Source organism: Ranitomeya variabilis, chromosome 2 (assembly GCF_051348905.1).
Source record: "Ranitomeya variabilis isolate aRanVar5 chromosome 2, aRanVar5.hap1, whole genome shotgun sequence".
NCBI lineage: Eukaryota > Metazoa > Chordata > Amphibia > Anura > Dendrobatidae > Ranitomeya > Ranitomeya variabilis.
In genome coordinates, this window is record NC_135233.1 from 441,992,856 (window position 1) to 442,008,320 (window position 15,465).

The window sequence follows — 15,465 nt, forward strand, 5'->3', positions numbered from 1 at the left end:
ACTTCCTTGTAGAAGTTTACACTACAGTTATGTATACAACATTATTACAGCACTTCTCAGGTGTCAATGGGATGATATTACAAACATTACACGGGTGAGCCCTCAGCCTGGATACACAACAGGAGATTTCCTCTCCGGTAAACCTGTGTTTATATCATCACACGGCAAATACCAGAGTAATCGAGTGCTTGTTCTAGAAGTATGGCAATGAGTAGACTCAATATTGACAAAATGGTTGTATTGAGAGGGACGGGACCTGTCAGGTCCGATAATGCTATTAACCTGCAGATGTAGTGTCAACCTGCAGGTTAATAGCATTACGGAGGTGCCAGGATGGTGGACTGAAAGTGCTACACCCGGGAAAAAGAAACTCTAGTACTTCCAGGAGCCGCCAGCTTTTAGTCATGTAGGAGGGACTACAGTTCTCTCAGCACTAATAGCGGCAACAGTGCCAGGCTGTGGTTACAGCTGCCGATCGCTGTGTAATGAGCTGTGACTCTAGCCGCACCTGCAGGACTGAAAGCCGGCGGCTCCGGGGAGGAATAAAGATCCGGATGCTGCACTTCCAGTACAGTGGCCGGGCACCTTTATAATACAGATTAGCTCTAAGACAACTGTATTTAAATGGTGTGGGGATCCATGTGTACATTGTCCCCCCTCCCCGCGACAGAATCAAAAGGTGCTGATAGGTTACTATGGCCCCACTGAAGACCCTCTTGCCACCATCTTGGCACTTGTTAGTTATACTATATACCGCTATATATATATATATATATATATATATATATATACACATACATATATATATATATATATATATATATACGCTGCCCCAAAAAATAAAGGGAACACTAAAATCCCACATCCTAGATATCACTAAATGAAATATTCCAGTTGTGAATCTTTATTCATTATATAGTGGAATGCGTTGAGAACAGTAAAACCTAAAAATGAACTGATCAATGTGAATCACAACTAATATCCCATGGAGCTCTGGAGTTGGAATGATGCTCAAAATCAAAGTGGAAAATCAAATTGCAGGCTGATCCAACTTCAGTGGAAGTGCCTCATACAAGGAAATGATGCTCAGTAGCGTGTGTGGCCTCCACGTGCCTCCTGATGAGGCGGCGTCTGGTCTCCTGAAGGATCTCCTCCCAGACCTGGACTAAAGCATCCGCCAACTCCTGGACAGTCTGTGGTGCAACGTGACGTTGGTGGATGGTGCGAGACATGATGTCCCAGATGTATTCAATCGGATTCAGGTCTGAGGAACGGGTGGGCCAGTCCATAGCTTCAATGTCTTGATCTTGCAGGAACTGCTGACACACTCAAGCCACATGAGGTCTGGCATTGTCCTGCATTAGGAGGAACCCAGGGCCAACCACACCAGCATATGGTCTCACAAGGGGTCTGAGAATCTAATTTCGGTACCTAATGGCAGTCAGGCTACCTCTGGTGAGCACATGGAGGGCTGTGCGTCCCTCCAAATAAATGCCATTCCACACCATTACAGACCCACTGCCAAACCGGTCATGCTGAAGGATGTTGCAGACAGCAGATCGCTGTTCACGGCATCTCCAGACTCTGTCACGTCTGTCACATGTGCTCAGTGTAAACCTGCTTTCATCTGTGAAGAGCACAGGGCGCCAGTGGCGAATTTGCCAATCCTGGTGTTCTGTGGCAAATGCCAAGCGTCCTGCATGATGTTGGGCTGTGAGCTCAACTCCCATCTGTGGACGTCGGGCACTCAGACCATCCTCGTGGAGTCGGTTTCTAACCTTTTGTGCAGACGCATGCATGCTGGAGGTCATTTTGCAGGGCTCTGGCAGTGCTCCTCCTGTTCCTCCTTGCACAAAGGCTGAGGTACCGTTCTTGCTGCTGGCTTGTTGCCCTCCTACGGCCCCTCCACGTCTCCTGGTGTAATGGCCTGTCTCCTCGTAGTGCCTCCAGCCTCTGGCCACTATGCTGACAGACACAGCAAACCTTGCCACAGCTCGCTTTGATGTGCTATCCTGGATGAGCTGCACTACCTGAGCCACTTGTGTGGGTTGTAGAGTCCGTCTCATGCTACCACGAGTGTGAAAGCACAACCAACATTCAAAAGTGACCAAAACATCAGCCAGAAAGCAGTGGTACTGAGATGTGGTCTGTGGTCCCCACCTGCAGAACCACTCCTTTATTGAGTGTGTCTTGATAATTGCCAATAATCTCCATCTTTTTGCCTTTGCCTGACATTGCCATCTCCGTGTGGGCATGTTACTCCCAAGCAACACGCCCACTGCCTTGGGGTCATACTTGATTCTGAGCTTTCATTCACCCCCCACATCCGATTATTGGCTCGCTCTTCTTATCTGCATCTCAAAAACATTTCTAGAATTTGCCCTTTTCTTATTTTCGACTCTGCAAAAACTCTTACTGTTTCACTCATTCATTCTCGTCTGGACTATTGTAACTCTCTACTAATTGGCCTCCCTCTTACCAAACTCTCCCCGCTCCAATCTGTCCTGAATACTGCAGCCAGGATCATTTTCCCACCAACCGTTACACCGATTTCTCTACCTTGTGCCAGTCATTACACTGGTTACCCATCCACTCCAGAATCCAGTACAAAACTATTACCCTCATCCACAAAGCACTCCATGGCTCAGCACCACCCTACATCTCCTCTCTGGTCTCAGCCTACCACCCTACCCGTGCTCTCCGTTCTGCTAATGACCTGAGTTTAGCATCCTCATTAATCAGAACCTCCCACTTCCGTCTCCAAGACGCTTTGCTAATTCTTTGGAAAGCACTACCCAGGTGAATACGATTAATCCCCACAGTTTTAAGCGTACCCTAAAAATGCATTTGTTCAGACTGGCCTACCGCCTCAATGCATTAACCTAACTATCCCTGTGTGGCCCATTCAAAAAACTTAAACCATTATCAGGTTCCTTGCATCGTGTTCTCATACGCTTTATGCAGTTAATAGCCCTCTGTGTCTGTACTGTTACATATTTAGGCTGTTAACTGGTTCATGCAGCTTTACATGAACACCCGATCCTTACACGATGGCTGGTCCGAACAACGAAAGCAATTGTTACCATCCACCTCTCGTGTTTCCCCTTTTTCCTCATAGTCTGTAAGCTTGCAAGCAGGGCCCTCACTCCTCATGGTATCTGTGCTGATCTGTGATTATTGTTATGCTGTAATGTCTATTGTCTGTACAAATCCCCTCTACAATTTGTAAAGCGCTGCGGAATATATTGGCGCTATATAAATAAAATTATCTGTTGTCCATCAGGAGCATGCCCAGGCATTGTAGGGAGATTATACAGGCATGTGGAGGCCACACACACTTCTGAGCATCATTTCCTTGTCTTGAGGCATTTCCACTGAAGTTGGATCAGCCGGCAAGTTGATTTTCCACTTTGATTTTGAGCATCATTCCAACTCCAGACCTCTGTGTGATATTAGTTGTGATTTACATTGATCATTTTTAGGTTTTACTGTTCTCAACGCATTCCACTATATAAGGAATAAAGATTTACAACTGGAATATTTCATTCAGTGATATCTATGATGTGGGATTTAAGTGTTCCCTTTATTTTTTTGAGCAGTGTATATATATATATATACACTCACCGGCCACTTTATTAGGTACACCATGCTAGTAACGGGTTGGACCCCCTTTTGCCTTCAGAACTGCCTCAATTCTTCGTGGCATAGATTCAACAAGGTGCTGGAAGCATTCCTCAGAGATTTTGGTCCATATTGACATGATGGCATCACACAGTTGCCGCAGATTTGTCGGCTGCACATCCCAAAGATGCTCCATACAAGGCAGGATGGATCCATGCTTTCATGTTGTTTACGCCAAATTCTGACCCTACCATCCGAATGTCGCAGCAGAAATCGAGACTCATCAGACCAAGCAACGTTTTTCCAATCTTCTACTGTCCAATTTCGATGAGCTTGTACAAATTGTAGCCTCAGTTTCCTGTTCTTAGCTGAAAGGAGTGGTACCCGGTGTGGTCTTCTGCTGCTGTAGCCCATCTGCCTCAAAGTTCGACGCACTGTGCGTTCAGAGATGCTCTTAGGCCTATCTTGGTTGTAACGGGTGGCGATTTGAGTCACTGTTGCCTTTCTATCAGCTCGAACCAGTCTGCCCATTCTCCTCTGACCTCTGGCATCAACAAGGCATTTCCGCCCACAGAACTGCCGCTCCCTGGATTTTTTTTCTTTTTCGGACCATTCTCTGTAAACCCTAGAGATGGTTGTGCGTGAAAATCCCAGTAGATCAGCAGTTTCTGAAATACTCAGACCAGCCCTTCTGGCACCAACAACCATGCCACATTCAAAGGCACTCAAATCACCTTTCTTCCCCATACTGATGCTCGGTTTGAACTGCAGGAGATTGTCTTGACCATGTCTACATGCCTAAATGCACTGAGTTGCCGCCATGTGATTGGCTGATTAGAAATTAAGTGTTAACAAGAAGTTGGACAGGTGTACCTAATAAAGTGGCCGGTGAGTGTATATATATATATATATATATATATATATATATATATATATATATATAATCGCAGGTTTCTGTTGCCTGAAGGGACAAAAAAGGAGGTAAAATGTGGGTGGAAGTAAGAAAAGTTGAAATCACCTTTTTCACAATCGGATAATTAAAAAAAAACAAAAAAACAACCAAGCAATATTTAATATCATCAAGTTTGCAAAAGGCAGTTTAACAATACGTGAAATTATTTAACCCTTGTTCTAAATGCTGTTAAAAAAAATGTAAACTCCAGAATTACAGATTTTTCATCATCGCATCGCCCTAAATAAAAAAGCAAAATGATACAAATAAAGATAAACAACGCTGATCACTTATATCAGTTATACAGAAAATGACGACACCATTTTTTTTTTTTTTTACAACTTTCTGATATTTTTTTCACCACTTTAATAAAGAAAAAACTTGGACAAGTTTGGTGTCTGTGTAATCGTACTGACCCGGAGAATCCTGCTGCCATGCAATGAAGGACGTAAAAACAAAGCCCGAAAAACAACTTTCAGAATTGCACTTTGGTCAATGGCAGCCAATCAGCTTCCAGCTTAGTTACTCATTTACTGTGTGGGGCCACTACAGGAGATAATTCTCTACCTGTTAACCAATCAGCACTGACTTCTTTATTCCATGAAGGCCTCACATCCGCCTATCTGTAACACCATGACAGAGGGCTTACATGTTTCTGCTGTATGCCGCCATTACTTCTGCACCTGAGCCTCATCTTAGTGTAATAGTGAGTAATATGCATTATTATATATCACAGCTGACAGGAGGAGTTATCTTATGGCTGCCCGGGGTCACAGATACAAGATGGAGACCCGGGGTCAGTGATACAAGATGGAGACCCGGGGTCAGTGATACAAGATGGAGACCCGGGGTCAGTGATACAAGATGGAGGCCCAGGATCAGTGATACAAGATGGAGGCCCAGGATCAGTGATACAAGATGGAGACCCGGGGTCAGTGATACAAGATGGAGACCCGGGGTCAGTGATACAAGATGGAGGCCCAGGATCAGTGATACAAGATGGAGACCCGGGGTCAGTGATACAAGATGGAGACCCGGGGTCAGTGATACAAGATGGAGACCCGGGGTCAGTGATACAAGATGGAGACCCGGGGTCAGTGATACAAGATGGAGACCCGGGGTCAGTGATACAAGATGAAGGCCTGGGGTCACTGATGCAAAATAGCTGACCGGGGTCATTGATACAAGATGGGCACCCGGGGTCGCTGATACAAGGGCTGGTGTGACCTCTGCTATTACATGGGGTGGGTGATGTGTGAGTGCTCTGTAATCGCCTCCACGTATGTTATTATCTATACAGCTGGTGTTAATGATCTTTATATGAGGCTGTTGCTCTGGTTTTCTGATACACAGCTCCAAACCCCTTGCATTCATAGGTGCAGAAGTAAATGGGTTATTGGTAGAGATGAGCAGAGAGCTGCACTCACACATTCGAGTGTCGGCTGAGGACGTTTACACTGCCTGCTCCGGGCTCCTGTGAATGAGGGACACTGCGGCAATCCCGCTGTCCCCTGACTGCCGGGCCCCTGCATGGCTACCCCCGGTCTCCCACGGGGTGACGTCGCTCGGGATTGGGTGGCCGCGCCGCTTGTGGGCGTGGCCTCATTCAGAAGGGGGACGGTCGCACTCTGACGCGGCTTCCGGTCCCCATTCTGAACCTGGACCTGGTTCCCGCCCTCCCTCCCCTATTTTAGATGGTTTTTCAGTTGCAGCTGTGGAATGGGTGGAGTTTCTGGTGGTGAAGATACCTGCACTGGGAGACCAGAAGGCAGACAATCTCCCTGCACCCGATTTGTTGGCAAATGTTGCCTGTGTTAAGCTGCGACCATAATTTTAAGCCAAAGAAAAGATGAAAGTTGTTTTTGAATAAATCTTTCCTAAATAAACAAGTTATAATTAAATAAGCAGGTGTGTCGTCACTTTGTGGGAGAGGAGTTTTTCTGGGTCGCAGCAGTCTGTTTCTGCTCATCCTCAAAATAATGGCGGCGTGACATTATCTTCTGTTCTGTTGCCTCCTAGTGGTCAGAGGGTGACATTACCCTTTCTCATACAAGTTTCCTCTCTGTGCCAGTGATGGGTAGAATGACACAGCAGTGTAAAGTCCAGGTACGAGACTCCTTGATCTAGTAAGAAATGAGCATTATCTGATTTAACAATTGGTTATATATGTTTTTACAATGTGACAGGTTTCGGTATACCTCACCTCTCTGTTATTGTTTGATGTGTTCACTTCTGTGATCTCTAGTAAAAGATTAACTATACTAACAACACATCACCAGACTTGTCCGGCTATCATTAAATACTCCAGTGATAACTATAAAGGGCTGTTACACTATAAAATAAATACATTTTACATTTTAACATACGGTACTTACTGAGCTCAGCTTTGCAGTTGACGCAAATTTGTAGCATCCCGTCCACAAAAACACAGACACTGGATTTCTGGTGTATTTAAAAGACTGCATCCAATATTTTATAATTGTTTGTATAATATTTTATTTTTATGCAAAAATATCAAAAAATCATCATCATACAAAGTTGTACATTGGGATAGGAATAAAATACCTCTGGGGAGAGGGGTCATTTTGCCACAGCATCGCTTCAAAGAAACAGTGTAATGACAGTCATGGAGGTCATCAGCTGAACCCTAGCTGTAATGACCCATCTGCGACCCAAGATCACTTCACAGGCGTGCTAATAAGTGGAGTTAATGACCTGCATACACGTTGATGTGTGTCAGTGGTTTACAGTGGCATTCAAAAAGTTAACATAGAATTGTTTCCCATTTGGGGTTTCTTTATCATACTGACGAGTAAGTGAATTAAAAATCGATATATAGGAAAAAATATAGGTAAACATATCTATTCTTGTGAGTATAATAACAAAAAAAATCATTAGGAAGCTAATTGTCCAGCAAAGCTGCTCTACGTACGTACGATAAGCTTTTGGTGCATTTTTGCTGCATAAAAAATGCTGTGTCTGAGGCCGGTTTCACACGTCAGTGGCTCCGGTACGTGAGGTGACAGTTTCCTCACGTACCGGAGACACTGACACACGTAGACCCATAAAAATCAATGCATCTGTTCAGATGTCATTGATTTTTTGCGGACCGTGTGCGGACCGTGTCTCCGTGTGCCAAACACGGAGACATGTCAGTGTTCGTGGGAGCGCACGTTTTACACGGACCCAATAGAGTCAATGGGTCCGCGTAAAACACGGACCTCACACGGACATTCTCCGTCTGGGGTCCGTGTGCGTGCCGGAGACAGCGCTACAGTAAGCGCTGTCCCCCCCACATGGTGCTGAAGCCGGTATTCATATCTTCCCTGTAGCAGCGTTTGCTATAGAGAAAATATGAAGAATAGTGTTAAAAATAAAGATTTAGGTGTCCGCCGCCCCCCCACCCCCTGTGCGCCCCCCCGCTGGTCAGAAAATACTTACACGCTCCTTCGCTCCTTCCTGGTCTGGCCGCGCCTCCTACTGTATGCGGTCACGTGGGGCCGATCAATTACAATCATGAATAGTCGGCTCCGCCCCTATGGAGGTGGAGCCACATATTCATGACTGTAAATGATCGGGCCCACGTGACCGCATGCAGGAGAAGCCGCGGCAAGACCAGGAAGGAGCGACAGCCGACGGGGGACCCGGGTAAGTATTTTCTGACCAGCGGGGGGGCGCACAGGGGGTGGGGGGGCGGCGGACACATAGATCTTTATTTTTAACACTATTCTTCATATTTTCTCTGCAGCAAACGTTACTGCAGAGAGGATATGAATCGCAGCTTCAGCAGCTTCAGCACCATGCAGAGTGGGTACCACACGCTCCGTGTGGTACCCACTCGCCATACGGGCGGCACACGTGTGCCGCAAGTATGGCCTCCGTGAGTTCCCAGGCACACGGACACGGATAACTCCGGTACCGATTTATTCCGGTACCGGAATTATCTGGACGTGTGGGACAGCCCTTAAGGGTAAGTTCACACAGGGCGTTTTTGCTGCTTTTTTTATGCTAATTTTCAGCTGCTTTTTACAATACCAGCAAAGCCTATGAGATTTCAGAAATCTCATGCACACACATTGTTTTTTTGTTTGATCAGTATTTTGTGCTTTGCTGCTTTTTTTGGACATAGTGCATGTCAATTCTTTCAGCGTTTTTGCTGTGTTTTTTCACCCATTGACTTGAATGGGTGTTGAAAAAAATGCATCAAAAACGCAGGTATCATTATTTGCTGCATTTTTGCTGCTGAAAATCCAAGGACATTAGCATGGACAAAGAGGAAAAAAACGCACCAAATGCGCAACAAAAAACGCCGAAAAAACGCACCTAAGGCCAGTCTAACGTCCAGATAATTCCGGTACCGGAAAAATCGGTACCGGAGTTATCCGTGTCCGTGTGCTCACGTGGCACATCAGTGTGGCACACGGGCGGCACACGGCTCATTACAGTGATGAATATGCAGCTCCACCCCTATGGGAGGTGGAGCTGCATAATCATCACTGTAATGAGCGGTACCACGTGACCACTCACACAGGACAAGCTGCGGCGCTGAGAGGAAGCATCGCGGGAGCTGGGTGAGTATTTTAATGCAAGCGGGCGGGCGCACAGGGGGTGGGAGGCGGTAGGTGACCACGAACTTTATTTTAAGCACAAAAAAATAAAAAAAAACCTTGATTTTTCATTCCTTCTCCAGCGAACGCTGCTGGGGAGAAGGAATGAATGCCGGCTTCAGCACCAAAAGCAGGGGACAGCGATTAACTGTAACGCTGTTTCTCCTGCGGCGGTACGTGCACATGGAGGAGAGTGCACACTGTTCTCCGTGCGCACGTGTGCGGGACGCTTTGCGGACCGTGCTGCCGGAGAAACTTAGACATTGTCTCGAAAAATCACTGACATGTGCAGAGACACATTGATTTTAATGTGTCTACGTGTGTCAGTGTCTCCGGTACATAAGGAAACTGTCACCTCACGTACCAGAGCCACTGACGTGTGAAACAGGCCTCAACCTGCGTTTTGGATGCAGCTTCTTTCCTGCCAAGAAGATCGGGTTTTGCTGCAGAAAAAAAAGCAGCAAAAATGCCCTGTGTGAACTTACCCTAAGGCTGCCGTCACACTAGCAGTATTTGGTCAGTATTTTACATCAGTATTTGTAAGGGTACTGTCACACTAAGGCTAGGTTCAGATTGCGTTAGTGCAATCCGTTTAGCGCGAGCGCTAGCGGATTGCGCTAACGCAATGTATTTTTCGGGGCCGCGTTCAGGGGTCGCGTTAACGTCCCCGCTCTCGCAGATCCCCGATCTGCAAGAGCGGGGAACGGACCTCTGGCGCGCCGCGGACGCTGCAAGCAACGTCCGAGGCGCGCTACAAAAGACCGGCACATCGCTAGCGCGTGCCGAAAATGACACGCGCTAGCAATGCGCTCTAACATTGCCGGCAATGGGAGCGCTAACAGACGCGGTGCACGGCGTTAATTTCGCCGTGCAACGCTGTCCGTTAGCGCTATCCCATTAACGCAATGGGAACCTAGCATAAACGATTTACCAACGATCACGACCAGCGATACGACCTGGCCGTGATCGTTGGTAAGTGGTTGTGTGGTCGCTGGGGAGCTGTCACACAGACCGCTCTCCAGCGACCAACGATGCCGAAGTCCCCGGGTAACCAGGGTAAACATCGGGTTACTAAGCGCAGGGCCGCGCTTAGTAACCCGATGTTTACCCTGGTTACCAGCGTAAAAGTAAAAAAAAAAAAACAGTACATACTTACATTCCGGTGTCTGTCCCCCGGCGTTCTGCTTCTCTGCACTGTGTCTGCCAGCCGGAAAGCACAGCGGTGACGTCACCGCTGTGCTCGCTTTCCGGCCGGCCGGCGCTCACAGTGCAGAGAAGCAGAACGCCGGGGGACAGACACCGGAATGTGAGTATGTACTGTTTGTTTTTTTTTACCTTTACGCTGGTAACCACGGTAAACATCGGGTTACTAAGCGCGGCCCTGCGCTTAGTTACCCGATGTTTACCCTGGTTACAAGCGAACACATCGCTGGATCGCTGTCACACACAACGATCCAGCGATGACAGCGGGAGATCCAGCGACGAAAGAAAGTTCCATACGATCTGCTACGACGTACGATTCTCAGCAGGATCCCTGATCGCTGCTGCGTGTCAGACACTGCGAGATCGTAACGATATCGCTAGAACGTCACGAATCGTACCGTCGTAGCGATCAAAGTGCCAATGTGTGACAGTACCCTAAGCCAAAACCAGGAGTGGAACAATTAGAGGAAAAGTATAATAGAAACATATGCACCACTTCTGCATTTATCACCCACTCCTGGTTTTGGCTTACAAATACTGATGTAAAATACTGACCAAATACTGCTAGTGTGACGGCAGCCTAAGAGTTCCAGCAAAATGGATGGGATTTATAGAAACCTCATGTCCACTTTGCTTCTTTCTAACGCAGCATAAACTCCCCTGCCATGCGTTTTTCACATTCGCAGCATGTAAGTTTCTCTTACGGGCTCACTAAGTTTTCTGCGTGGACTTCCCCCATAGACTTACATTAAATGCGGAAAATCCATAGCAAAAAAAGAACGCACACGCGGTTTTAGTGCGTCTTCGCAGAGGAAATGCATAAAAAAATACATGTAATCTGCACCAAAGGATAGCAATAAAGCTTTGTCAAAGCAAAAAAACAGTATCAAAAACAAAGCAGCTTTAGTTAAAGCATGACACAAAAAGGAGACAAAAAACGCAATAAAAACTCATGTTAAAAAAACACACACAATAATGCTATGATAAAACGCAACGTAAATTAATTTATACAATACTGTAGTTTCAGAAATGGTTCAGAAATTTTTCAACATCAAAAGCTCATCGTGGAAATGTAGCCTAAAAGGAAGTTTGTGACCATATTGTTGTCAGTGATCGCTTGTAGAACAAGAAGTTTCAGCATGGCTGATAGTAATATTATTGGATGATTGCACCGTTACTGTAAATGTGATAAAGTTGGAGGATTGTAGAGAATGTGGATTCTTCTCTAAGGCCGGCGTCACACTGGCGTTTTAAACGGCCGAGTGCAATGCGATAAAAAATCACATTGCACTCGGACCAATGTTAAGCTATGGGGCAGCTCCCAGCAGCTGACTTTTTGTAGGCCGTTTTCCTCGGTCCGAGACAATCGCAGCATGCTGCGATTGTCTCGGATCGAGGAAAACTCTCGGCTCACTCGCACCCATATGAGCCTATGGGTGCGAGTGAGACAACGCACACCACTTGGATATCATACGAGTGATGTGCGTTATAAGCGGACCCCAGCAGTGGAGGAGATGGAGAAATTCATTTCACCGCCTCCTCCGCAGCTGTGCTCCGATCCTCCCTGTGCGAGAGAATCTGAGCACAGACGCATGACACTCGGCTCCTGCTCTGCTGCGAGCAGGAGTGTCATTAGCATATCGCATCCGATGTTCTCGCATCGGATGCAATACGCTAGTGTGACACCGGCCTAAAGATTGTTGATGCGGTAAAGTTGTATTTTAGGCTGCAGCGTTGCTGGGGCATGTGCGTATTTCTGCTTTGACTAATACAATGTGCGTCTAAAATGGCAGTAATATGTGACATGAACACTTTGTTAAACTTTGTAAGACTTTGTTATTAAAGTCTTAGGCTCTGTTCACTTGTTGCGTTTTTACTACTTTTTTTTCTGCAGTTTTTTGCTGTTCTGTTTTTTTTTTTTTTTTTTTTCTCCTGTGCATGCTGATAATGTTTAGTGCCCAAAAAAAACCATGATGAAACTTTCTTAGGTTTTTTCATAAAAAAATGCAGCAAAATCTGAACACTGTGTTTTTGCACTTACTCATTGCTTTGTATGGGTGAAAAAAAACCCTGAAAGAAGTGACGTTATGCAGTTTTAAAAAAACAAAACAGTTTTCTGATTCAGTCAGGAGAAAAAAAACAATGTGTGTGCATATCTGAAATCTCATAGCTTTTGCTTGTACTGTAAAACGCAGCTTCAAATTTGCATCAAAAACGCAACGTGTGAACATGGCCTTACGGTTCAAAGTCTGTAGTTTATTTTTACCTTTGATTTGTGTTTAAAAAAAAAAAAAAAATTCACAAAAATGACTAAATAAGAAATGCTCGGTACACGGCATAGTACAAAAAATGTGTAAAATCCGCAATAGATAAATGGCGCCTGCAGTTTTTGGTGATTCACGCAGAACGAAGAGCAAATTGTTCAAATTTGCCTGGTTGAACAAATTTCAAAAAATTTGAAAAATTTGATTCGCCTTCAGTCAGATTGCTGAACTGTGGTTCTCTATAATAGATAATGAAACAGTAAAATAAAGAACATCATATTTTGAGTGACGTTTCCTTCAAATCTGAACTGTCCAGAAACTAGTGCCTCGATAGTAGCCTGGTCAGCAGCCAGTGGTGTCCTGACAAACGACTGGTCAGCAGCTAGTAAGTCCTGATAAAGGACTGGTTAGCAACCATTTGAGTGTACAGAAGACCTGTCGGCACCATGTAAGAAATTGCTTTTCAGTTGTCAGCACCAGATTGTGATTGGTGTGTAGACCGGCCAGTCCAGTGATCACCATCCTTTCATCTTTTTGCTCCCAAATAAGTAAGGACTTTTCTGTGATTCTCCTTCATTGGAGTATAGACTTATCCAGCGATGACACTGCATGGAATTAATTATGCTAAAATTTCCTATAGGATAAAGGAAGAAAATTTTTTAGTAATTGCCACAATATCTGTCCAATTAACGTTTGTGAAATTAGGAATATGCTATACAAAATATTGAGCAAAACCAACCACTTCGATAGTCTATGATTGGTAGGCAAGAATCAAGTTTTCACCTGAAGTAGCCATGATTTTTGTAGAAAATGTTTATTTTCGTCAACTTAACACTGTGTTTGGGTGCCTGAAAACTGAATATAATAATCTGCGGTACCATGCACGGCCTGCTTGTAGAGGTGCAACTGTTCCCAAGTAAGCAATGAAACTCTGTGGTGCCTACATTGCGCTGATCATTAGATATATGTGATATGGTGGCATCCAAGTAAAAATATGGCACTTTAACAATGCTTTGCTGTTACAACTGCAAGGAACACATTTCATCTGTAAACTATTGGGCATCTATAGCAGTTATCGCCCTTTGCAGCTGACTATTGCGCAGAAATTTTTGAAGCTCTTATAGAATTGAATGCAGAGAGCTGTCCAGGCACGATCACGAGTCCTGCTCTCGTGGTGAGACTCGCATATAGCATTCATTAATGACATATTTTGTGAATATGACATGTCATGATCCGTTCCGGGGTTTTGTCCCGTCTCCCCTTTTTCCGGGCGGATCATGTCAAGGGTTAGCTTTGCTCTGCCTCATTCTGGGTTCAGGTTTGCTATTTACCTCCGATGCATCCTGCTGGCGGTGTCAGCTATAGTTCTGCCTTCGGCGTGTGTACCTGACTCTGGTAGATCTTGATTTGTCCTGCTGTGATCCCTGACTTGCCCCGTGTCTGTTGACTCCCTCTGTCTGCCTTTTCCCAGTGTTTCCCTGTAAGTTTGTTTGATTCCCTGGTTTTGACTTGGCTTGGATTCGGACTCGCTTCTGCCTTCTGTCTTTGTCTTATCCACTTCTGACCGTTGCTGAACCCCCTGGCTTGTTCCTGTCCATGTGTACTGCTGCAACCTCTGGTACTTCTTCTGTTTTTTTGACTTAGCTTGTCTGATCACTTTCGCCACTTGGTGGTGCCTGTGCTGCTGCTCTATGGTGCTACTCTGTGTGTGCAGCCTCACTTTCCTCACAAGCTCCCCCTGGTGGAGGTTGCGCTATACTGCACTGCAGCAGCATGACATGACATAAATGTACAAGATGGGAATAAGCCTTTAAGGAGGTTGTCCACTTATCTTTATTTTAACAAATGTATTGGGTACATCGTACATGAATTTGTGACACTTAATACATAAGTACTGCAGGTTTTACTTTCCTAGTGGAGTCCACCTCATAGATGAAACTGCATTCATGATCATAAAGTGGCTTGGAGGAGGATGTGACCAAAAGTAGTTTTTTTGGTTGAAGAGGGCTGATGGACTGGTTTGGTCACATACTCTTTCACCAGCAGCTAAAGTATGGATAGAAGAGCCGTGCAGTCCATGAAAGCTGCAGTATGAAGTGCAAGACGAAAACCTTTAACCCCTTTCTGACCTCGGACGGGATAGTACGTCCGAGGTCAGAAGCCCCGCTTTGATGCGGGCTCCGGCGGTGAGCCCGCATCAAAGCCGGGACATGTCAGCTGTTTCTAACAGCTGACATGTGCCCGTAATAGGCGCGGGCAGAATCGCGATCTGCCCGCTCCTATTAACTAGTTAAATGCCGCTGTCAAACGCAGACAGCGGCATTTAACTACCGCATCCGGCCGGGCGGCCGGAAATGATGGCATCGCCGACCCCCGTCACATGATCGGAGGTCGGCGATGCTTCAGAATAGTAACCATAGAGGTCCTTGAGACCTCTATGGTTACTGATCCCCGGCAGCTGTGAACGCCACCCTGTGGTCGGCGCTCACAGCACACCTGATTTTCTGCTACATCGAACAGCAGATTGCTGCTATGTAGCAGAGCCGATCTTGCTGTGCCTACTTCTAGCCTCCCATGGAGGCTATTGAAGCATGGCAAAAGTAAAAAAAAAAAAAAAAGTTAAAAAAAATGTTTAAAAAATTATAAAAGTTTAAATCACCCCCCTTTCGCCCCAATCAAAATAAATCAATAAAAAAATCAAACCTACACATATTTGGTATTGCCGCATTCAGAATCGCCGATCTATAAATAAAAAAAGCATTAACCTGATCGCTAAACGGCGTAGTGAGAAAAACATTTGAAACGCCAGAATTACGTT

The 15,465-nt window shown here is 45.6% G+C and overlaps 1 protein-coding gene across 1 annotated transcript in view; it reads right to left on the reverse strand.

The window, feature by feature from the left end:
* Positions 1-12,287: 12,287 nt before the first annotated feature.
* The window catches only part of LOC143806507 (uncharacterized), a 126,792-nt gene continuing 123,614 nt past the window's right edge, over positions 12,288-15,465 (reverse strand). Inside the window, exon 8 of the mRNA XM_077287120.1 lies at positions 12,288-13,281. The gene's annotated coding sequence lies outside the window, so the exon portion shown is untranslated. The remainder of the gene's footprint in view (positions 13,282-15,465) is intronic.